This window comes from Gallus gallus, chromosome 2, assembly GCF_016699485.2.
Source record: "Gallus gallus isolate bGalGal1 chromosome 2, bGalGal1.mat.broiler.GRCg7b, whole genome shotgun sequence".
Classification (NCBI taxonomy): Eukaryota; Metazoa; Chordata; class Aves; order Galliformes; family Phasianidae; genus Gallus; species Gallus gallus.
The window spans coordinates 45193709-45217632 of NC_052533.1; positions in this window are offsets into that span (position 1 = coordinate 45193709).

Below are 23924 nucleotides of genomic sequence, written 5' to 3' on the forward strand. Positions count from 1 at the left end.
TCCCTGAGAACTATTTCTGTGTTTTCTTTACCTTGACAACATTAGTTCCTGTTACTGTTCTTGTACTAACAGAGATGTGGAAATTGCTAGACCATTTTAGTTTAAAGAGAAAGCTTCTTCGTAGATACATGGCTGGAATACAGATGTTCATAAGCTACATAGTACTGTGTCTTATATAAAAACAGTGTGTTTCTGGTTGCAAATATGAGATACATGTGTGTGTGCTTGCATATGTAATACACATTTTTCTTGCCAGTTGCAGCTGAAGTAATTGGCATCATTGGCATTTACTACTTTTTTCCCTGCTCCATAGACATCTTCTTAGCACTTCAGCTTTTTAGAGCTTTGATAAACAGAGACTGTGGTTTAATACAATTTGTACTTACAGACATTTTTGGCACTTACAAACATTTTTTATGTGGCTTAAAAACATGTCCCACATAATAAACAAGGGAGACAAGGTATTTGGGGTTTTGCAGTCCTCTCAGGCATTTCAGTGTATGCAGAGTGGAGTGCTAGACAGAAACAACAATTTGCAGCTTTTTCAGCACTGTTCATCTGACTGTACTTTGGAAGATGCCATGATCACATCTGTAAAAGGACCTAAAAGTGGTCCTCAGCATTCTACACGTTCTCTTTCGTTCAGTGTATCCTCTGCTGCTAATGTGTCTGTGGGTGTTGACTACTGTAATTTTAATTCGCCAGCATTATAAGAGATATACAGAAAGCCCTTTCAATTTCTTGTTTATGTGTCCTTTGAAGTGCTTGACAGGGGTAAGGCTTGGATGGTTTGCTGTCCTGTAGAGCTGAGTCTGCACCACCATGTTCCTCGCAGACCTCCATGACATCACTTTTCCCATGCAGAAGGCCTGGGTTTATTGTTTGGTGGTCCGTAAGAGGGTGGTCATGCTACCAGTCCCAGGATAAATCATCACCAAATCTGTCAGCACCTCTGAAGTATTCTCCCCACATATCTCTTCATGCTGACATGTATGATCTCTGTAGGAAAACATGTCTCTGTATTCAGTAGTCAGCTACTGGGAAAATATTCACTATAAGTCTTCTTTTCCTCCCTCTCTCCCTTCATCTAAGAGTTAAGGTAATAACTGGTGTGCTTCACTGATCTGGACTGTAACTGCACTTTCTGATTGGCACAGGATAGAAACCTGAAATGTGTTAACTGAGAGCATTTTCTGTAAATTAACTGTTAAATCAAGGTACTTTTGACCATTACTGCAAACATAGCAATCAAGTTGTATTACAGCATGCTTCAAATGCATTCATGAAGTAGCTTGCAGTGCTGCATTTTGCAGTGTCTGCCTCAAAAGTCCCATCATGAAAGTCACTGCAGTGCGCCGCAAGCCAGTACAGTATCTATGATGGCATTGCTGAGTAGTTTCAGCTATGCTAGATTGTCTCATATGGCCCAACTTCAATGCTCAACCCATGAGGAGTCAAAGTAATAGCTAAGAAAGCTAATCCACAGGCAACTCATTGGCTCCTTTTATTTTAATAATAACCTTCAGGATTGTTGTACTTACAGGTGCAGAAGGCAGAAAAGCTGTTCTTTTTAAGCCTTCATCCCTCCTCAGAGAAGGGATGAGAACAGTAAACTGAGTTAGTACATCAAAACGTGCCATTAAAATCTGATGGAGAAGGCATGGTCTTGTCAGTCAACAGGAGTCATGGATTTTAGTGGGAGCAAGGCTTCGGCATGAAGCAGTTGCCTAGTCAATTTACACATGATAGGTGAATGTAACAAGCTATGAAGAGGAGCTTAATGTTTTTGTCCCTCTCCTGGCATGAGTTACTCGATTGCTCAAGTAGGTTGGTGTCTATCTCACATTATTACTAAGTTTAAGTTGTTGTTCTTTGGTTTAATGAACTAATTTCTTGTTAATGGGTTCTCACTAACAAATTGCTGTAGACAGGCTGTGTAGCAACCTTACCCATGGCTCTGGCTATCGGTATTCAAAGTCATCCTCAGATTTCAGTAGGAATGGCATCTTGGAATCCAGAATCTAAATATGTCCCCAAGGTTCTTCAGATCTCCTGAAGTCCCGGGATCCCATAATGAACTCTTTCATCAGGCTTATCCCCTAATGCTCAGTAACTGTATCCTCAGCTGCTTCAGAGCACTCACACAGCTTTCTTCTTGACTCATGCTCCCTTACTCTCTCTCTTTATCTTTTTATAATAAAGGGCAAACAAATGGGATAATCTGTTTTGGTCTCTGAATAGCATGTGAACATTTCTTAAAATACAGCTCAGCAGTTGTCAGCTGTTTCACTATGGGAGTACTTCCTATTAATCTCCAGCTTTTTACCTTCATTTTTGTCTCATTGTAAAAATTAATCTTTGGAAATACTATGAAAATATGGAGACCTCCTATAGCTTTATTTTGGATACTTAAAAGCACTGTCTATATTCAAAACCTCTGTCTTTTTGTATGTCTGCCATATCCTGTCTTCTGGATACTGATATTACAAACTTAGTACTTACTGACTAGCACAAAATACACTTGATGCCAAACTAATATCAATAGTTTGATGGTGATTTCCCCCCCAGCGCCCTCATTGTTTGTATATTTAATAACTGAGAGTGCCATGAAGTCTGAGCAGGCTACCACTCAGCCTGTGCAAAGCGTCCTCCTTTTGGGCTAAACTGATTTGTAGCTCCAGTTCTTTCAAGAGATGATGTCAGCCTCTGAATGGAGAGCCAAATTGGCATCGGGCTGTAGGTGCACAGCCAATCTGCTTTCCATATTGTTCTCTTGGCTTTAATACATAATGAATAATCTGTTTTAGACAGTCTGAAAACCTCAGCACAAGCAGGATGCACTCTGTATCCCTAAAGTCACTTTTCACATTTGCATAGACCTCCCGCTCAGTGAGGAGCCTGTATGCGTGAGAGGGAGAAAATAGAGAGCGATCTTGCAGAAAACAGCTCTGTGATTTTATTTATTTATATGATCCTTCACAAAACCATGACTGAAGACTGTGATTTCTCCACTGACATATGCATGCAATTTTTTCCTGAGATACAGGAACTGAATCTGTCAGCCTCCTGATGAGCATTACGGAGAGAGAGACACCCAGGATAATTTAATTAGACCCCAAGAAATAACCCAAACTGAAGGACATTTTCTGGTTGTCAGGGACTAAATTCATCTTTATAAAAGGAGAAAAACAGCACCCTGATTCAGAGACTCACCTGCTCTCTGATCACCTCTGAATTGCAGTTCCTCCATAATATTGAGGGTTTTATGACTCTCCTTAGAGATTTGCTTCAAGTTCTCAGCTGCATCTGATCCATAGTGCACATAAGGAATTGAGGAAAAAAGTGACCTCATGCTATAGTGCTAAGTGCTATAAAGAATGATCTAGGTCCAAAGAGTAGTTTAGAGTAATGTCAGGATGTCTAAATCACCCTGACCTGCATTAACTATGGAGGAATTGAAGTGATAATACATGATGACATTGTTGCTTGAATATGGTTGATTCTTTCTCACTGTTTCTAGAGTTCCCAGCTTCAGAAGCAGTTGTAATGCTGGTTTGGTAAGTTACAGATTGTCTGTAGATTTTCACTTCGGTTTTTGTTTTGTTTTATTTTCCCTGGAGATGAGTTTAGTGCAGGGGAAAAATGCCCAGCAGTATGTCTTGGATAAAGTAGAGCTGGAGGAAAGGAAAGATAGAGGTAGCTGTAAAAATGGATGAGTGGTTAGATGCATCTTCTTCCCTTATCATGGCTGAGCCGTCATTTTTGCAAGCTGTAACTGACAGCCTACAACCCAGAAGGTTTCTCATTATGGCTTGATCCGTTTCTTCAAAGATCCGTACTATTGGGCACAGATGCTGGCTGGGCTCACAACAGTAGGATATATCCAGAACTGTGCTAGCAATTCCCAGTCTGACCTTGCCAAAATTCTGCTCCATTGGAAGCCAGGTTATCTCATCTGAGAATAAGGGAAATAGGATCTTTCAAAAAATATTATGATACCTTCATATGCAAAGCTGTTGTAGAAGGGGCAATCTGACACTTTCACTACTCTATCAAGATCTTTTCTCTTCTGAATAAAGCAAGAGGTTAGCATAATCTGAGCCTTTTACTGAAAATGTAAGAGTTATGCAACCTGCCTAATCAGAATATAGTTACCATTATTAATGATTATATGTAAAATAGTTCATGAAGTCTCTATTCTACAAAAACTAATATATTAACTAACTGAAAATTATGTTCAATGACCCATCTGCTAATTGCCAAAATTGGAATTCACTCTCCATCTGCTCAGAAACATACACAAAACAAGGCACTTAAGTAATCAAAGAATAACTGATCCAAAAAATAATGATAGATGCAGCCTTGTAAGCTGCTCTGGTTTATCATGAGTGATAGAATCATACCAAATAAATGTTGTTAATTTGTGCCAGGTAAAACTGATACACAAAATGTTCAGATACTGTTCTTATTGCAAGCACTTTTTTCTTCCCTGATGGAAGTGATTTATATTTTATGATGGTTCTGTAATTTAAAAGCCAAATCTCAGCCCTATATTTTCAGGGTTCCATTGATAGTACTGCAATTTAGAGATCTGGGATCTAGGCAATCGAGATGACAGTTTCAAAATGTTTGCTATAAATATAGTATATGGAGTAAGTAAATCTATTATTCACCTATGCAGTATAAATATAAATGGTTTCCATAATGTAGTATACCCTCAATTTTCTATGTGTAAGATTTATCTCAAAGTGTTTAACTTGAATTTATAGAATCTCACTTTGTAAATGGTTTTGCTGATAGATGAAACACAGATGAGGTCAAGGCTTATGACATTTAGCACCATTTCTGAATCTTGGTGGTTTTTATACAGTATAGAGTGAGGTTCATTTGGGAGAAGTTGCCCCAGGTTAAACTGATTTGGAGCTCTAGAGTAAAGAAAGCAAATGCATTATTCACATTAAGCAAATTCACATTAAAAATATTATAGGAAATGGAAGTAGCATTTTTTTTTACCCTTTCATATATTTTGTTTCTTTCAATTCTTTTCAGGGATGTACACATTCTGTGGTCATTAATTCTCATTCAGACCAAGCAGAAATTTGTTGTGTGTTGAATGGACCATGTAGAAGCTGCAAGGTGACTCCTTGGTGGCTTGTAGGCATTGATGGACTATGGTTCTTAACTTCCTGAGTCAAAATTTGGAAAGTGATTGGCATGTGTGAAATTAAATCAGCAAAAGCTTACAAGCTTATTGAATCACAGCACAAGCAACAGCAAATTGATCTTCTGCAAATCTGATGTTTTGACAACAATTAATGTCTTTCCATGTTCTACTGAAATCAGGGGAAGGAAACTTTCTTTCTAGATAAACAGAGCACAGATGTAGGTTGAGGTCTGAATTAGATCTAGCGCACAGGGCAATCATAAGCAGAAAACGAATAGCCTTAAGTAGGTGCAGACACATAGGGTGGACACATTGGTTCCCTTGAGAATTACCTGTACTTTACCTTTGCTATTGGAGATCCTGTGGGTTTTATGATATACAGCAGTTTGCCTCTTCTTATGCATACTGGTATTCGTGTTTAACACTGCTATATTTCTCAGTCTTAGCCACTATTTGGACACATCAGAGAACTAGTTTGGGAGAGCAGTGAAGGAAAAGCATATGAGAGAAGTTGAAGGCAAGTTCAGGACCACTTCAAGTAAACACAATCTCAATTTTTTGGTTAAAATATCTTCGATGAATAATAAACTCAGTAATGAATTCCTTAGACTTTAAACAGAATGACTTGTGATTGCTTGTAGTACAACTTTTGTAATCCTCTCAAAATGTTACGTTTCTACATACAACAAAGAGGAACTAGTAAACACCAGAGAAGATTATTTATTGCTTATTAATTCTGCATGAATATATAGCACACATGCTATACATGTGTGCTTTTAAGTTAGAAGATGCCCGGTACCTCTCTTAAAAATAGTTAAAAATGTAATAGATATTTTTAGAATTATTTCAGAAGTCCATAAAAATGATTTTCTTAAAAAAACATTAATGAGTAACATACTTTTAATACAGTAATTTCTGGTCATTCACTAAATGGATTTGGATACATCTTAAGGCAGAGGCGATATTTCAGCACGAACACTTCCAGACAGAACCTCCCTGCATGCACAGAAAACATGAAGAAATTAAAAATGATTCCTTCTCCTCTTTAATGTGATCTTTCAAAAAATCAGTTCAAGCAGAATGACTTTTAAAGGCTGTTCTGGTGAGAGTCTAAATAAACTAGCTACTGTTTAATTCAATGAAATTTTACTAAAATACATGGTGCTTTTGGAAGGGGTCATGCTCTTTCCTCCAATTAACCTTCATCACAAGGAGTTTCCATCTCTTTGACCCAGCTGTGTCTGCTAACAGCACGAAACTTGAAATATAAAATGGCAGGCTGAATAATCTAATCTGAAGAAGATATTATTTCTGTCAAGAGAAATCTCTCATTATTTTAAATTAGGATGGTGCTGAATGGAAACAAAAATACTACCACGCGCAGGACAGGTTTTGCTTATATGCAGGCCTCAGGTTTGGAAGACTGTGGAGAATGAAATAAAAAGTGTGGCTCACTTGGGAAAAAGTTCTCCAGTATGTATTCAATGTTCAGTGACATTTTCCTGTCCTAGTTCAGTAAGCTGAATGATACCTTCATTTGTACCAACCGCAAAACTAACCTGGTGATTATAATGTATCTAGTTCATCTAATGTGTCCCATCCTTCTGTTTCTGGGCACCTTCTGCATTTAACAGCATTTGCTCTGCTTTCTCACTACCTGAGATAGACACAGCAAGGATGTAGAGGTGATCACATACCAAGCACACTGAAATTCTGTGGCCTCAATTCTAGAATATTATCATGAAGTTGTTAGAAGTTAAACAGTGAACAACTTTTCTTCTAAGTATGCTTGCTCATCTCCTCGCAGTATATGTGAAACAAATACTGCTTCTATTCTCATACGAAGGGGATTATTTTCATTGATTCTTTTCTTATCTTTATATAAGAATATTTTATCTGACAGCTTAATTGATAGCTGACCTTTTCTCCATCTGCTTTAAGCCAGGGAAGCACAGTGTTCCTCTTGTAATTACATGTCTGCCACAAGGTATTTTTCTTCTTTTAGAAGATCAAAACAATTATTGACAGCAGGATGCTGTCTTTTCAATATTTTAATCAAGAAGCCCACTATGTTTGCCTTATACTTTAGCTTGCCAACAGGAGTTTCATAGTCTACTGGAGCATTAACAGCAACTGATCATTGGTCGGAAGATCTAACTACCTCTAGGTTATTATCAACTTGACAAACAGGATGTTCGGTGAGGGCAGCAGCTCTTCATTAATTGTTCACGCATATGACCCTCTGGTGGAAAGGTGAACATTTTCTGATTTGCCTTGGGCAATGTAAACAAGCCTGAAAAAGCCATTGCAATTAAAGAATGTTAATGAGGAATGAAAGGGAGAGTGCTAGTGCAAGCACAGGAACAGCAAGGGTTCATTCTGTTCCACAGACAAATGGTCAAATCCTTATTGATTTAAAGAGGTGAGGGAGTAGAATTCCTGGCTAAGATCCAGCATGATAGCTTCCCGTATCTCATATAACTTGCTGCTGGGGCATGATGGAATGATGTACTGTCCTGCAGGAGGCTGACACAGCGAATGACTGTTCTTTAATTGCTCTTGCTTCAGACATTTGGGTCTCCGAAGATGCAAGGACAAGATGAATGCTTCTCTGCCCTATAGTCTTTACCCAGATTGCAAAGGAGTGAGAATATCGGTCGGTTCATAGATTGTGAGTTGAGAAGCTTGAGATCAGTAATGGATATGATATATATATCATTTACTGGAGGAGATTGTGTATGCTATTACATTTGAAAACTTCTGTACTTGTAGCCAGAGTGGATAGCCTGAAGTTAGTGTTCAGCTTTTACTGTTGCAAGCTGAATGGACTGAGTTATCTGAATCTCCTCATCATGGAGCTGTTTTTAATAACAGCGAGGGGAATTATCAAGAAGAAAACAGATCAAGAATAAAATCACCAACTGAAGAATCTGACTCCGTGGGAGCAGGATGACATCACTGTTGGCAGAACTGAAAGCAGTGTAAAAACCGCTTTCCGTGCTGCAGGAAAAGAGTCCCTAATTGCTTTTCTTTCATTTTATCAGAGCAGATAATCAAAGCCAGTTCTGAGCTTCACTTAGGGTAAAGGTGGCAACAAAGGCTAACTTTTGCTCTGTTAAGTAGTGTAAAACTAACAGTATTCCTTTCTGAAAGCAAAATCAAATTTGCTTTTGTCATTCGGTTTTCTCCCTAAAAAGAGGATGCTGTTTAATTCTGAGGATGTTATGAGGAAGCAAATACATATGATCAGCTTAAGTTTATGACAGGAAGACTCTGGGAAATCAGATTGCTAAGCATGTGTTATTTATTTTTAATGTGTCAAATTATGAAACTATTCTAGGTAGCTTACCTTCAATTTTTTAAAGATCTCTTTGATGTTCCTAAAAGACACTCCGTTGATAGGCAAGGAGATTAATGTTTCTCAGCAAAAACATTGTCAACTCCCAGTTGTGATCCTGTCTTAATGCACCTTGTGTAACATCCAGAAGGGTCAACCATGTGAATTCTGTGCCCTTGTAGTTCAATTTATAATGATCCATATCCCTGCTTTATTCACATAGGCAGTTCCTATTCTGGATCTAAGTAGGGAACTCCTACTCACACCAGCAGGTCAAGGGAGGTGATACTGCCCCTCTACTCTGTGCTGGTGAGACCTCACTTGGCGTACTGTGTTTAGATGTGGAGTACTCAGTACAGAAGAGATGTGTACTTATTGGAGAGCATCTGGAGGAGAGCCACAGAAGTGATCCAAGGGATGGAACACCTTCCCTATAGGGACAGGCTAAGAGAGCTTGGGCTTTTCAGTCTGGAGAAGAGAAGGGTTTGGGGAGTCTTGAGAGTGGCTTTTCAGTACCTAAAGGGGGAATATGAGAAAGAAGGGAACAGACTCTCTAGGAGGGTCTGTTGTGAGAGGACAAGGGGAAATGGTTTCAAACTAAAAGAAGGGAGATTTAGATTGGACATCAGGAAGAAGTTTTTCACAGTGAGGATGTTGAGGCACTGGCACAGATTGCCCAAAGATGTGGTGGATGCCCCATCCCAGCAGTCACTCCAGGTCAGGCTGGACTGGGCTCTGATCAACCTGATCTATTTGTGGGTGTCCCTATTCTGAAATGAACTAGATGACCTTTAAGTGACCCTTCCAACTCAAATGATTCTACGGTTCTCTGATCCCCAGGTTCTGCCCTCTGGCATTGCCGTGAGAACCAGCCGATATTTAATGGACAGCACACTGACACATAGCAAATGGTAAATCTAAGAGAAAACACAGACAACCAGTATGATAGGTACCAAACACTCATACAAAATCTGAAACTGTAACGAGCAATTTCTTGGGTAAACCACATCTTGCTGCTGAGGACAGAATGAAGGTAGTTCTTCTCATCCTTCAGAAAATGACAGCTTCCTGCTACAAAAGGTGACTCCCCCATTTCCTCTCAAAGCCATCTATTTGTTTCGTAAATTTTATTAATCAAAAATAAACATTTGTCTAACAAGGCCAGATCTCTCCCACACTGAAGCTCGGATAAGACTTTCCCTTTGTTTGCTCTCAGTGATTCTGTGCTGAACCTATCAGCTGGCAACAGGCTGCATTGTTTCTTGGACTGCATATTGGCAGAAGAGGCTGGAAGGAAAATTCCCTGTTTATAATCCAGGAATACTGAAGTGAGATGTTCTACCTGCTCAGATCTCTCAATCAGTCTGTGCTTAGTTGAACCATGGCTAATCTGGTCCAGTGTAGGAGGGGGGTGCAGGGTGGCTAATAATTGCCAGTGAGCCTGCACCTTCAGTAAATTGCTGCCAGACAGGAGCAGCGAGGAGGCACAGGGGAACAGTGACTCAGCCATGTGTGTCTGAGTCACAACGCCTCCCGGCTCTGCTCTGCCACTCTCGTTTTAGAGTTGGAGGTTAGCTTTCTTGGCGTTATTTTTTTCCCCTAGCACTTTTACGGAGCTGTGCTTAGAATAAGGTACTACTGCAAGTTGCCTCCTAATGCTTCCTTTCATCTGCTTTATAAACGAGGGAGCTGTGTAAGGAGAGGTTGAGAGGTTTCTTCTTAGCATGGCAGCCATAATACAGCTGATTGAGACATGATTACTGTATGCTGCAGGCTGAGGTTAAGCGCAGCTGACTGGTTCAGTCAAACAGAAATGCAGGAATTAAAATAAACGGGCAGCATAAATTGGATGGATCCTAATCTCTCATCTCTGAGGAGACAGTGCACATGAGATCTGTCCTCTGCCACAATAGACTCTAAACCAGGCACATCCAACCCACAGCTCACAGTCTGCACACAGCCTGGCACAGCTCACAGTGCGGCCTCCCCCTGCCTTGTGCCATCACGGCAGAGGCTCTTCCCACCGGGCACCGGCTATCACTCAGCAAGGAGCAAGCAGTGTTCTGTTAACCCTATCTGGTCTGAAACTGGGGCATGGGGCACAGTGCATTGCCAGCTCAAGCGATGGCAAATAAGTTAATGGATTTTGACACATTGGCTTAACACAGACCTGTGAACAGCAAAAAAATTGCTGCTGCGCTTTCCATTTTAATAAAGGAATCTGAGAATAGGATTCAAGATTGTTTAAAAAAATCATCAAATCTTTCGCATATTTGCAATTCCATTTTCAGATGACATAAATACATTACTTGTGATTTTTTTAATGGAATGTATGGCGTTTCAATCAAAAATCTGATCGTGTCTCTTTACCAGACCTTTACAAATCATCTGACCAGAGAGAAATACCCCTTGCTTCACATTCACACCTTATTCATATCACTGCCATTTGGCAGTACGTACATCCGTGAACAACTGTTTTCAAGGGTGAAGCACAGGAAGAGTAAATTTCATCAAAAATCGATGATGAGCATAGTGGGTCATCTCCAGAGGTACAGGTTTTTGCAAGCATGCTATGCAAGCCCGTCTTCATTACTGGCAAAAATACATAACTAATGGTGGTAGCTATGTGAAAAAAACTGTGTGTTGTAGCTGAGAATTTATTAAAAAGTGTTGTTGTGCTCTTTGTTTCTGTTGTTGTTTCCATTGCTTTTGAAGCAACCTGTATATACACAGCCCAAAACAATTTCTCTTCGCTCAATGTGGCCCAGGCAAGCCAAGAGTTTGGACACTCATGCTTTAAACTTCAGTCCTTAGGGAGCTAGAAAACAGGCTGAGAATCTCTGGTCCAAAATTCCGCATGTCCTTCTGTACCAAGTATTTATTATCTCTTGTGTCTTGAAGTGCTTGAATGAGAAAGTGGGAAACACTATGCAGAGAGTGGGAGCAGGATGTAGGCCTGTCGAAATTTAACCTTTATTCTGGCTTTTCTTTTTCTGGTTGTATTTCTAGCCCAACCCCTTCTTTTCAAGCAAGTATATGGATGGTTATAAAAAGCATCTGGAAACAAAAAGAAAAATCCAGTGTGTCTTTATTCAGCTACAGATAATACAGGAAAGGAAAAATTATAGCTGCTGCAATTAAGACAGTTAAAACACCTGAGAAGTACTTGCATTTTTTTTTTTATCTACAATGGTAAATGTTACCCTAAGAATGCTACACAATTATGTGGTCATGTGGAAAAAGCATTTTGATTCTTTTTGTTAATTCTTGCATGTCTTTTGACCTTTTGGATATACAGCATCATTTATAGTGTGCTTGAACAACGCAGTCTTTTCCTATGCATTTTCCTATGACTCCCACATGGCTGCATGACACAAAGAGTATGGATTTGATGATGCCAAGAGTGGCTGTTCCTTTATAAACTTTCAATAACGATGCACAGATTTTGAAGCCTATAACATATCTTGAAGGCTAGGAAAGAGTTAGGGTAAAGAAGGGTGTGATCTGGAATAAGGATTCACTCTCTGTGTCTTCATTTCCCATAACCAGCATTACTGCATAGGCTGCTCTGCTGAAATAGAATTATGCAGTTGTACAATCATAGAATCTAGAACAAGCTCCTGATTTCCTGATTTTGTTTCCTGATTTCATTATAAAGTCTTTATGTTTCTGCTGTCTGAGCTAAAAGTACAGCCTCTGCCATTGCTTCTTATGTGTTCATGACTTACGTGACTAAATAGTCTGTGAAGCTGGCAACTGTCAGAATAATCTTTCCATTAAACTGATGGTCCTTTTTAATGTAGTCTGTTTTCTTTTAATGGTAGATGGTATAGCAGTGCAATGGAAAGCAAATTATTTTTTCTTTTTCATTTAATCTTCTTAGGGAAAGAGGTAATCCTCTGCTAATTTCCTCCATCAGAGCAAGCATATGTCTCAATCACATTTGTAGCTGGAGCAGAACAGCACTCAGCACTCAAATTATGCTAATAACCATTTAGATTACTTCTTCTCTGGCATTTATTCATACTGGAGATCCAGCAAGTAAGTCTTTCCACTATGTGAATTTATGTGTTAAATCCGCATTATTTTATTTAATACCTCTGCAAGCTTTGGCATGCAACTGTCCAGCTCCTTGGCTTCATGTCAAGCAAATGTGAAGCAATGCTGCAGTCTCACCTCACTGCATCTGAACCCTTACTACCTAGTCTTTCTTACTTTGACTTGGCAGTAACAGGTGAGAGGGAATTCCAAGTCTTGCTTCAAATAGGAGAAGTATTTTAAATGTTATGTAGGTGGATGAGGTCCAAGTCATGTTCATATGGCATTCATATGAGACAGGGTTCTTATGTCATCAAAACTGTTAGCATCATTATGGGGAGGGAGAGGGACTGTAGTATGTATACAGGGGCATATGATAAGCCAGAAGAAACCCAGTAAAATATGAGTTATAACCTGCATTCCACAAGACTGATTTCAGTGTATGCTGAACATCAGTTCTGGAGCAGTGTGGTTTTATACTGTACAGATTTTACAATTTCATTTGTTCTGTGTCTAAACTGAAAATTTATCAGTTCTGCCTGGTTTTCTTATCATATCAAAGAATGTACACTGATGTGTGGATGTATTTACAATATGGTACCTTAAGAATGATTGAGGCTAAGTCAACAGGATTGTCACTCATGTTTTGATGTACCTTTCCCTTTCTTGTCAGCTTTCCCCTCTGAGCACTTCTTGATGGATTTGTTCTGCTACAGATAAGCACAGCTCTGTAGTAGCTGTGAGAGTAACACTAAATACAAATTTCTTTGCAGCATCTCCTTAGCAATGCACAACAACAGACATCAATCATTTGTAATTGTATTCTTGGGATGAAAGATCTCCTTTTGCATCAAGGTGCGCATGAACTGTTGAACTCACGTACTGTGGTTGTAAGGATCAGTTGTCATAATCCACCCATTTAATTTTTTTGAAATGAATGGATATTGTAAAACTTGACCCGAACATTTCATGCAACTGTGTACATTTCAGGAAGGGAAGACTGAAACACAGGGAGGATTTTCTTTTTCTCAGTCTGGCTTCCAAGAACATGAACCCTGTTACAAGCTATCTTTAGAGTGAAAGGTTTTTCAATGTAGATCTGTTTTGAGCTAAGGTTAGGTCTGTATTTGTGCACATATACTTCAGTCTTTTAGCATTTTCGCTTACATCAGCTTCTTTGACTCGACAATGGAGACTTCTAGCTCTGAGTGGAGAAAAGCATGCAACCATGTTACATCACTGCAAAAGTTAATAAGATGATTTTCTGTAGGAGTAAGCCAAGAAGAATTCTCTGCAAGTATGTATGTTTTATCTATGTTACTTCTTATCTCTTTTTTTTTCCCCAGAATCAACTATTTGAAATCTCAACTGAATACTTATTTTGTTGCTTTTTCATGCTTAAATTTGAAGTTATTCTGTTATTCTGAAAGTAATTTTTATTTAGCTTTTTGTTTTCTGCACCATATTCTAAGTTGAATTGTCATCAATGTTAGGAGCTATTTTCTTAATCGTATTAAGAAGAAGGCATTTGATATACTTTGTTGTCACCGTGGCTAAACTGTGAAACCATTAAGTGTTTCCTGCCATTGGAGCAAATCTTCCTCTAAGACCCAAGATCCCACTTTTCATCATCACCTCTGGGATTCTCCAATACTGTTTTACTTAGGCTGCTTAGGAATGAAGGAAATCAGAGAGAACCTTGTGACAATGTCGTTCACAGATGGAAAACATCCCTGAGGAGAAGCACAGTGATATTTTTTGTTTCCTTCCAGTACTGTAAGGTTTAGACACATGAGTATTGAAATACAGAGTTCATTTACTACACCAATTGCTCTGTTCACTTTGTTATCTTTTTTTCAATTTTCCATCAAGCCAGTCCACTAATAATTTCATCAATGGTGTTCTCTGCCTCTCAGTCACTAACCTAATTCTTCAAAAATTTGTTTTTACAATAGGAGAATTAAGATGAGGGATGTATTGTCAGAACTGATTTATGTTACTTAGGTATTGATTCAGAGCACTTAGATATTTGACAGAACTTATCTTTCTCACTAGCACAACACACAAAGAATAGCCTTCTTGCAATCCAGTCTGTTAACAGCTGGTATAAATTATTGTTATTAATGGCAATACTGAGATACCACAAAACTGTGTTAAAAACCTGTAGGAATAGGTAGCGAGAGATGATCATGGCTCTGAAGAACTTAAACCAACAAAAAAGGGGTAGAGAAGCAAATTTGAGTAAGGGTTTGTGTAAAGCTACTCATAAGTGGCAGAATTCAGGTTGCTATTAGCTGAACCACTGAGTCATGCTGTCTTCTTGGGGCACCATCTTTTTCAACAGATATGTATTTGTATTTGCATACATGCTCAATCTATGCTAATGGGCAATCCTGTTCTTACAAATTGTTCTCTTTCTGAATATTATAAAGATTATTATATCCTTAAGAAGATGACTGAAATACCCAACAATCTGTTAGAGGGTGCCAATTAAAGTTTTAATGCTGTAACAGCTGTTGTCTACTTGTAAATGATTTCTCCTAATTTTGGAATTTTCTGTTAGCACATAAAATGCTTTGTTAATAAATGTGAAAGTCCCCAAGGAATTCTATGCATTAAACTTTAATAATTGAAGAGTGCAGAGGAATAGCTGAAAAAAAAAAAAAATACTGCATTCCAGAATAACTCTTTAAAAGTGCAACATCTACTGAAGTTATTATGAACTTCCATGACACATATTGTCTGGGTATTTGGGTCTTTTACCTGGAGAGGTCAGCTCTCAAACCCTGAAAAAATTTGGCCAGGATAGGTTATTTGGAAAATTAAAGTTTTCCTCGAAATCTTTTTGCACCTAGTATAACAGTTCCAGCACGGGTCTATAAGCTTCAGCAAAACTACAGCTATTTACATCACCTGAAAATTTGGCTCACTGTATGCATAAGGTTATCTATGATGCACTATTCAGCAGCTGTCCTGAGCCATTTCCTTTCAAGTCTTCTTTTCCACCTCCTTGAACTCCTCACATCAAGTCAAATTTGACACAGTGCTGGAAGATGCAGGTCAGGCAAATGTGTAGCCTAGAGATGATATGACACATCCAATGGTGAGGATTACTGGAGGTAAAATATTCCATATCCTAAGCAACATACAAAGAAGATTAAATCCTCAAATTTACCAGAGGTCCAGGTGATGAGTTTGCCCAGGAAGTGTTTCTTGTAGTAGGCATTTTGCCAAATAATATATAATAATATAACCAGATGTAAAAATGAAATCCTGCTTATTCTAGATTAGTGTTAACTGTAGCCAACAAAGATCTTTCCAGGGCTGATCACTTTAATAGCAGACACTTCCCTCATCCTGTAATACTGCCATTCTCTTTGGATTTTGCTATCCAGGTTGGCCACGTTTATCTTTTTCCTCACATTTTCATACACCTTGTTGTTCACAGAAGTTAACAACACTAGCTGTTGCTTTAAATTATGCACCTCTGAGCTCTGGTGGAGAGAGCTCAATATATTGCATATTCAGCCCTGGCTCCAGTGTCATTTTCATTTAGAAGAGTAAAACTGGCACGTATCATTTCCACTACAGCACTCATTTGTGTACTGCACCATCCCAGTCTCTAAGCTAGTTGCGTACATTATGTATATAGTACATGCTGTCAAATCATTGAAAGGCCCAGGGGTAACCTCTCTCAGAATCACTAGCAGATTTAAAACCATCCATGCTTGCACACGGGGGCTTTCTCCATCAGAATCAGTGTCTGGGTAGATCTCTGTAGTCCCCAGCACTTTTGCTCCCAGCAGGGCACTTGGATAGAGGAGCAGCCTGGGCTTCTCAGCAGCTTTCACCTTCTGCTCCCCCTAAAGTAAGGGGTCAGAAGTTCTGCCACTGGGTTGCCCAGAGGTGTGGTGTGTGATTGAGCAAAGGCAGGCTGGGTCCACATGCTTTAGGATTGTATTTTCTTGAAGCGGCTACACAGAGGAGAGGTGTCATATTGGAGCAGAACAACATGAAAGGAAAGGCCAGCCCCAGTTGAGCACACATCCAGAATTTAGTAGCATGATACAGGGGATATTTGTTTGAGCTCATCTCTTTGCTATAAACACCAATCTTTCTTTTTCAAATGGCATTTAATTGCACACTTCAAAAGCTTTTACTTTGGAAAAAAAAAAAAAAAGAATTGCTAAATAACATGATGAAGTAGGATTTATTGGACTCCCTTTTTTTTTAGTTAGAACAAAAACAGATTAGCACAACAGAGTAATTATGAGTTAATTATTCTAATAACTTTCTCTCACTTTCATTTTTATTTTTAATCTTGATTTCTTTTACTATGCTGAAAAACAGGAGACAATCCAAACAATGAATTAATTAATTACTCTAAGCTCCTTGATCTCTTCCTTGTTCTTTCCACCCCCTCTTTCCAGATCATTACAACTACGAGACAAACAGAGCAAGATTTAATTGCTAGCTCCTTCCTTTCTCCAAACTCCTCCAATTTTCCTTTCTCCTCTAAATCACATTTTATCTCCTTCGTCTATGCACACATCCTTGCCTATTTTCCATTTTTTACACGTTATTTATCTCAAGAACAGGTAGAAAAAGAAGGGGGAGTGAAAAAAGGCCCCTACCATTATTACATTTCTTAGTGGGTGAATGTTGGGCAGTTTTGCCCTAGCCTATTGAAGCCAGTAGTGTTCTACTGAAATGTTCCTGGGAATCTCCAGCCTTGATTGGAGTTGTCAGAGAAGCCGCTGTGCTTTGGATCCATTTGGATCAGCTGCATAGGCAGTACAGTGTTGTGAAGCACTAGGTGCAAAAAAATCCATGCTCCCCCTCTGTTATTTAATTAGCAGCACTCCTTCTTCCTACCTGCTGCAACTCAACTTCCACCGCTTGGAAACTGGGAATTAAATCTGGTAATGCAGATGGAGTTCTCTGTTGCCAGCAGCTTTGCAGCGCAGACTTATTCAGACACATCAGATTGAAACTTCCCCAGGAGACAGCAGTGTGGAATTGTTGTCGGTGCTGTGCAAGACCAAGGGGTCCAGACAGGTTCAGGGATCTGTTCTGTTCAGCACAGAGAGAAGCAAGAGTGAGAAAAGGTTTCTGTGATGAAGATTTCCTAGAACAAATAAATCAGGCTAGTGAAGAGTGACAGAGGAAAAAGACAGAAAGCTACATTTGCATTGGCTTTTGCAGACAGACACAAGCATGCTCTGCCAATGCTCCAAGTGGACTACAAGCTAATATATTTGATGTCTCAATGGACCTGTGAAGCTTACAGGGCTGACTGCAGCTGCTTGCTTCTGTTTTATAAATAACTTACCATCAGGGGCTCGGAGCTGCTTGGGTAGAGCAAGCTCGTGCCTGCCTCCACAATGGGAACCTGAACACCATGGGAGCTTGAAGATACCTATTCCCTAGCGTTGCAGCAGATCAGGGCTAGAGCCTGAGTTCTTCTGATGCAAAATTCAATTATCTAGTTTCTGCCATGCACATTGTAAATCAATAATTACATCTCTCCTCCATTGTTACTGCATGCTGTTTTCTGCTGGCACTTGTACCTCAAGACCACTTGAAAAAACACAGGTCCCAATCCCTCTGCCCTCACAGTTTCACAAGCATTTAAACTGGAATAATCCATCATTTCCACTAAGGAAGACATCCTTTCCTCAGCTATGTAGATATTAATTCCCGATTTCCCTTCCTCTCTTCCTCCCTCCCTCCAGCTGCCCCATCCCTGGCATGTTTATGCAGCAAGTTACATCAGAGAACTAATTCACATTAGAAACTGACCAGCAAAAACAGCGAGGCTGACTTCTTTTGGCAGCAGAATTCACTTACGCCATCTGAAAGTGTGCATGAAAATATGGTTATAGTTCTGCTAATTAGGAAAATGATTAAAGGTTCACTAAGTCTTGTGTTTCCTTTTAGCTTTTGCTTTTACTGGGTGCATTGAAATATATCTCTTTAAGGTGATAAGTTATATTCCTGTAAGCTACTTAATATATGTAGTAGTACCTAATGATGCAGAAATTCTGAGCCCGTTACAGTCAGAGACTTTTGGCATTAACTTCAATAAAGCTAGAATTTCACATGGACTTTCAGTATTAATGAAATACAGATGAGAAAAATAACTGTAAATTCTGCTAGTAAATGTTGAAATAAGTAAATCCTACTCAGCATTTACTGTAATATATATATATTGCCTGAGTAAGATTTACATGATTTGGCTCAAAAGAGATGCATATTAGCTTGCAGTGTTGTTGTTTTGATATGTTTTCACAGTCTTACAAAGCTGTTGTTGTACAACTTTATTTTTCTCAGCTCTTGATCTTGTTCTTTGCATCTCTCTCATCTTTCTTGTCTGAGTCTGTGGGAATACTCTTTTCCTCTTCTTTCTCTGCTCTCCTTTCTTTTTCCCTCTTCTTTACCTCATCTTATCCTTTTCCTTTACTACTCTCTCCTGATACTCAGAGAACATGCGTACTTGTATGCTGATCCCACTCCCACTTCCAATATCTGAATACCCATAGTAACACTGAGAGTTGTGTTTCTAAGGCACAGCTACCCCCCTTACAAAGCAAATTGACATATATTTTTTAAACATTGGTTTATCAGTATTTCAGTTGCTGCAAAGGGCAGCGCATCTCCTCCAAGTGGCTGAGCATTACAAATCCCTTAATTGTTGAATTAGAGACATAGATTATCGGAAAGTTAACCAAAACCTCCTTTCACTCCTAATCTGGATGACGTATGAAGGAATAGGTGTCATGCTTATCAACTCGAGTAGACTTGTCACATTTAATTTAAAATGCATCTGTAGGTGGCATTATGCTTGTTTGTGTTAAAATTTAGTTGTGAATCTCAGAGTGGAAGTGAAAATGGCAGGTGATTTTTTTATATGTTTGACTTCAGTCTAAAAGTAAGTATTGAATAATATCATGCAAGTATTTTTTTCCGTTCCTGCTCTGTGTTCTTCCAACATACTTACTTCACTGAAAAATTTCTTCAGTTTCCCATGCTGATTCTATAGTGGGTAGATGCTGTTCAATAAGGCTGGTTGCAATTGCTGTTTACACAAGTTATATCCAACCAAAGATTGATTGTAGAGTGACAAAGAGTCAGCTAAGATGACAGATAACTGTAGCTTGGATTCTAAGCCCTAAGGTACTTGTAGTGCTCCCTGCAACCAGTACTCCAATGGAGGAAAAAGCCATAGAGTAGAAGATGAGCCACATCATGGGGTGAAAGGACATAAGTTACCTCACAGGAGATGATTGGCAGGGTCCTGACTTAACACTTCAACTTTCAATAATGTACCTTCAAGAGGATCCTCTTGGAACAAGAAAAGCTCCAGGACAGAAGGTTTCTTCAGAAATCAGATACAGCAAAATAGGACCAGTGTTCTGAGCAGTGAAGTGTGTCCGTGAGAAAGTATCACAAAACAGAAGGGACAGAGCAATGCTCTTGTAGGAAGATCACAGCCCTAGCTGCAGGGAAGATACTGCCTTGATGCTTCTGTTGTGCTGTAGGTGAAATAATGATTATACTTGGGTGAGATATCGATCAGGAAACAGATGTGGTTAATCACTGTCTCTACATCTCCAGGATGAGGGGGTCTGGACTATCATGAGCTGAGGGCTGATGCCATAACAGGAGGTGGATTTATAACTGGAACAAGTCTGAAATGGAGTAGTTGGAGTTACAGGGACAAAAGGGTTAAGGGACTAAGGGTCTCACTTTGTGGGTGGGAAAGGGGTCATTGGAGTGTCATAGCCAGGTTAAAATCATAGAAGGCAAGCCTTAGAGTCAGGAACTTTTGGCCACCACATGGATAAATTAATGAGTCATTTTAGCAGTTTTCTAAAAAATACTGATCTTTAGGAAGTTACAGGCAATTTCTGAGGATGTTTTAGGTCTTGAAAATCAGAAAATTATGCATATTCATGCTGAAATTAAGCTATTTCATCTGTGTCCTGTCAAATTAAACATAAGGTGGTATTTTTCATCCTTGAAACTTGACAAATTGGTATTTTGGAACAAAATGTGGAGCAAAAAATATGTAGCATAATAAATCTCTTTTAGAGTCTTTGCTTTTATTAAAATAAATGGTTATCTAAATTCTGGATGGTTTTCAGGCAGAAGAAGTAAATATTTGTTTCTGAGATGGCAGTTATACTTGAGATTTGCTTTTCTACTCTTATTCTAAAATACTGAGTGTTTCTGATAAAGAAAAGGGCTTAGTGTTTGCCTTCATAAACTTGTGGTGGAAAGTGAATACAGAAAGTGAATAATTATTGATTCTAATAACTTCAAGAATTTTTGGCTCATTTCTCGTTTTACATTTGTGGGACAAAGGCAAGTTCAAAGTCCTGCACCTGGGAGGGAATAATTTCTTGCTGAGGGGCAACCAGATGGAAAAGCAGTCTAGGAGCAGTGCACTAGGAGAATTGTTTCCAGCACATCTAGGGAGGTGATCCTTCCCCTCTACTCAGCACTGGTGAGACCCCACCTGGAATGCTGGGTCCAGTTCTGGGCTCCTCAGTACAAGAGAGACATGGACATACTGGAGAGAGTCCAACGAAAAGCCATGAAAATGCCGTAGGAACAGATCTCCCGTGAGGAGAAGCTTGGGAGAGAAGCTGAGACTGTTCAGCCTGGAGGTGCAGGGGGGTCTTTTTAATTATATACAAATGCCTGAAGGGAGAATACAGAGCCAGGATTTCCAGAGGTGTCCAGTGCAAAGAGAAGAATGAGAGGTGGCGGGCATAAACCAAAATATGGGAGGCTGCCTCTAAACATCAGGATACAAGTTTTTACTGTGCAGATAATGGTTTATGGACCGGGCATAAGTTGCTCAGAGGGACTGTGGAGTCTCCTCCGTGGAGATGTCCAAAAGCTGCCTACATGTTGTCCTGCAAAGCTATCTGTAGATGATTCTGTTTAAGTAGGGGAGTTAGACAAGGTGACCTCCAGAGGTCCATTCCAACGTTAACTGTTGTGATTCTGAGACTGGATTTCACTTACGTATCAAACCATTGGAATGTACCTTTGCAAGTGAAAATAAAGCATGATCTAATTAAGGCATACATTCTCAATTACTCATATCTGATACTATTTTAATATTTGTGCATTTTGGGAGAGAGATATGTAGTATTTGGGCTTCCACCTTCTCTCACCCCACTTTTTATTTTATTGCTTTTAGTTTGAATTCACTGGTTATATCCTATTTCCAGCTGAATTGGAAAGCCTTGAGGGCCCACGATGCATATTCTCTTCCTGCTGACAGCTAGTAGGGACTTTTCAATGTCCATCACATCTCACCATGCTTGGAGAAAACAGCTAGTACTGGAGAAGCAGCTGTTACATTCTGTGTGCTGCCAATTTTGTTGGAATTTTCTATGTGAGTACAAGCAGTGCTGTTGTCAAACTTGAGGGCTTGCGGTGGTATCTCTGACAGGGAAAGACCCATTCTATGCTTTACTTCTTACTTTCTGTTTGACTGTAGGCAAGTCATCTGGTCTGTGTTCCCCAGCTGACAACTGGGAAGCATAAACCTCTCTACCTTATAGGTGAGTTGTAAAGGTCATAATTTGAGACATCTGGTGATATGCAGTCTATAAGTATATTCCATTTACCATTCTGTTTATCAGTGTCATGGGAATATGTGTGACCTCCAAGTGGGATGACAGCCTCACTTTGTTGAGCATGTCCAACAAGAGAGTTAGTCCCTCGGAAGTGAAGCCACAAATCCTAACTCTTGTCCCGTGCCAATACTGCCTTGGCAAAATAACAAAAGTTGCAAGTGTTCGGACATTGATCAGTTTGTCCTGGGATACCTCAGAATGAAATTGACTTCACATGTGTAATTGAAAAGGTAAAACAAATCAACCAGCCGAACAGCCATTCAGAGAAAGGAAATAAAATGCATCTTTCTCTCCTCTTTCATATGCTTACGATGCTTTGCTATAATGATGCCACCTGCTTCCTTTTAGGTGAATAACAATCTTTTATTTGCAGAGTTTTTTCTTAAACATATTTCAGTTCAGGAAGAGCATATTCTTATGCCTTTAGTTAAAAAAATAAATGTATAAAAATCCTTAAACTCAAGACTTACATATGTGGACAATCTGTCTGTCAATATACACCAGATGTGTTGACCATAAAGTTGATTTAGTATTCTGCACCCATATTTTCTCATGAGGCAAACTAATGAGAAATGAAAATAGATAAGGGAAATGTCAAGGAGAATTGCAGTGAAAATTTAGATTGTTTTTGCAGACAGGTAAATAGAAACAGGGATAAAACGCAGAAACTTTAATTCTGCCACAATTGCTTCTGCTGTACAATACCACACACTTTAAAAAACAAAATTTGGGAAGGGAAAAAAAAACCTTCATTATAGACACCTGTCTTCCCATCAAATCTGTAGCTAAACATTCGTACACTATGCCTGGCTGGAGAGTTAATCACAGACATGGCTTATGGCAAATATATGTTATTATCAAGTATATTCTGGTTTGTTTATGATGGGCATCTGTGAAAACTTGCACAGTTTTAAAGAACCTGTTGTTGGAGCAAAATTTCTTATTGCTGAAACACAAACACTGTGGAAAATAGTGACATTTTCAGTGATGGAAAAAAGAAATGTTACTCTTGCAAGGTCTTGCATGCTTACTGATGTCTAAGTTCATTTATCAATAATCATTCAAATTAAATTGTCCATTCAGATTGCATGTGCTGAAATAGTTTGTTGCCAAAAAATTACACAGTTCAGCTCATCACTTTATTTCCTTCTGAATCATAGAGGTATATGATTTGGTTTGGATTTGAAGGGACCTTAAAGATCATGTTGTTCCAAACATCCATGCCATGGACAGAGATACCTCTCACTAGACCAGGTTTCCCAAAGCCCCATCCAGCCTGACCTTGAGAACCTCCAAGGACCGGGCATCCACAGCTACCCTGGGCAATCTGTTCAAGTGAAGAATTTATTCCTTATATCTGTATTAAATCTACCCTATTTCTGTTACAAGCCACTATCCCTTGTCCTGTCATTATCTGCCCTTGAAAAAAGCCCCTCCCTGTCTTTTCTGTAGGCCCCTTTAGGCATTGCAAAGCTGCTATAAGTTTTCCCTGGAACCTTCTTTTCTCCAGGCTGAACAACTCCAGTTCCCTCAGCCTGTCCTTATAGGATAGGTGCTCTAGCCCTCTTAGCATCCTCTTGGCCCTTTTCTGGACCCACACCAACAGCAACAAGTCCTTGTTGTGCAGGGGTCCAAGAGCTGAATGCAGTACTGTAGGTGGGGTCTTATAAGAGCAGGGTAGAGGAGAACAACCCCCTCCCTTGCCCCGCTGGTCATACTGCTTTTTATT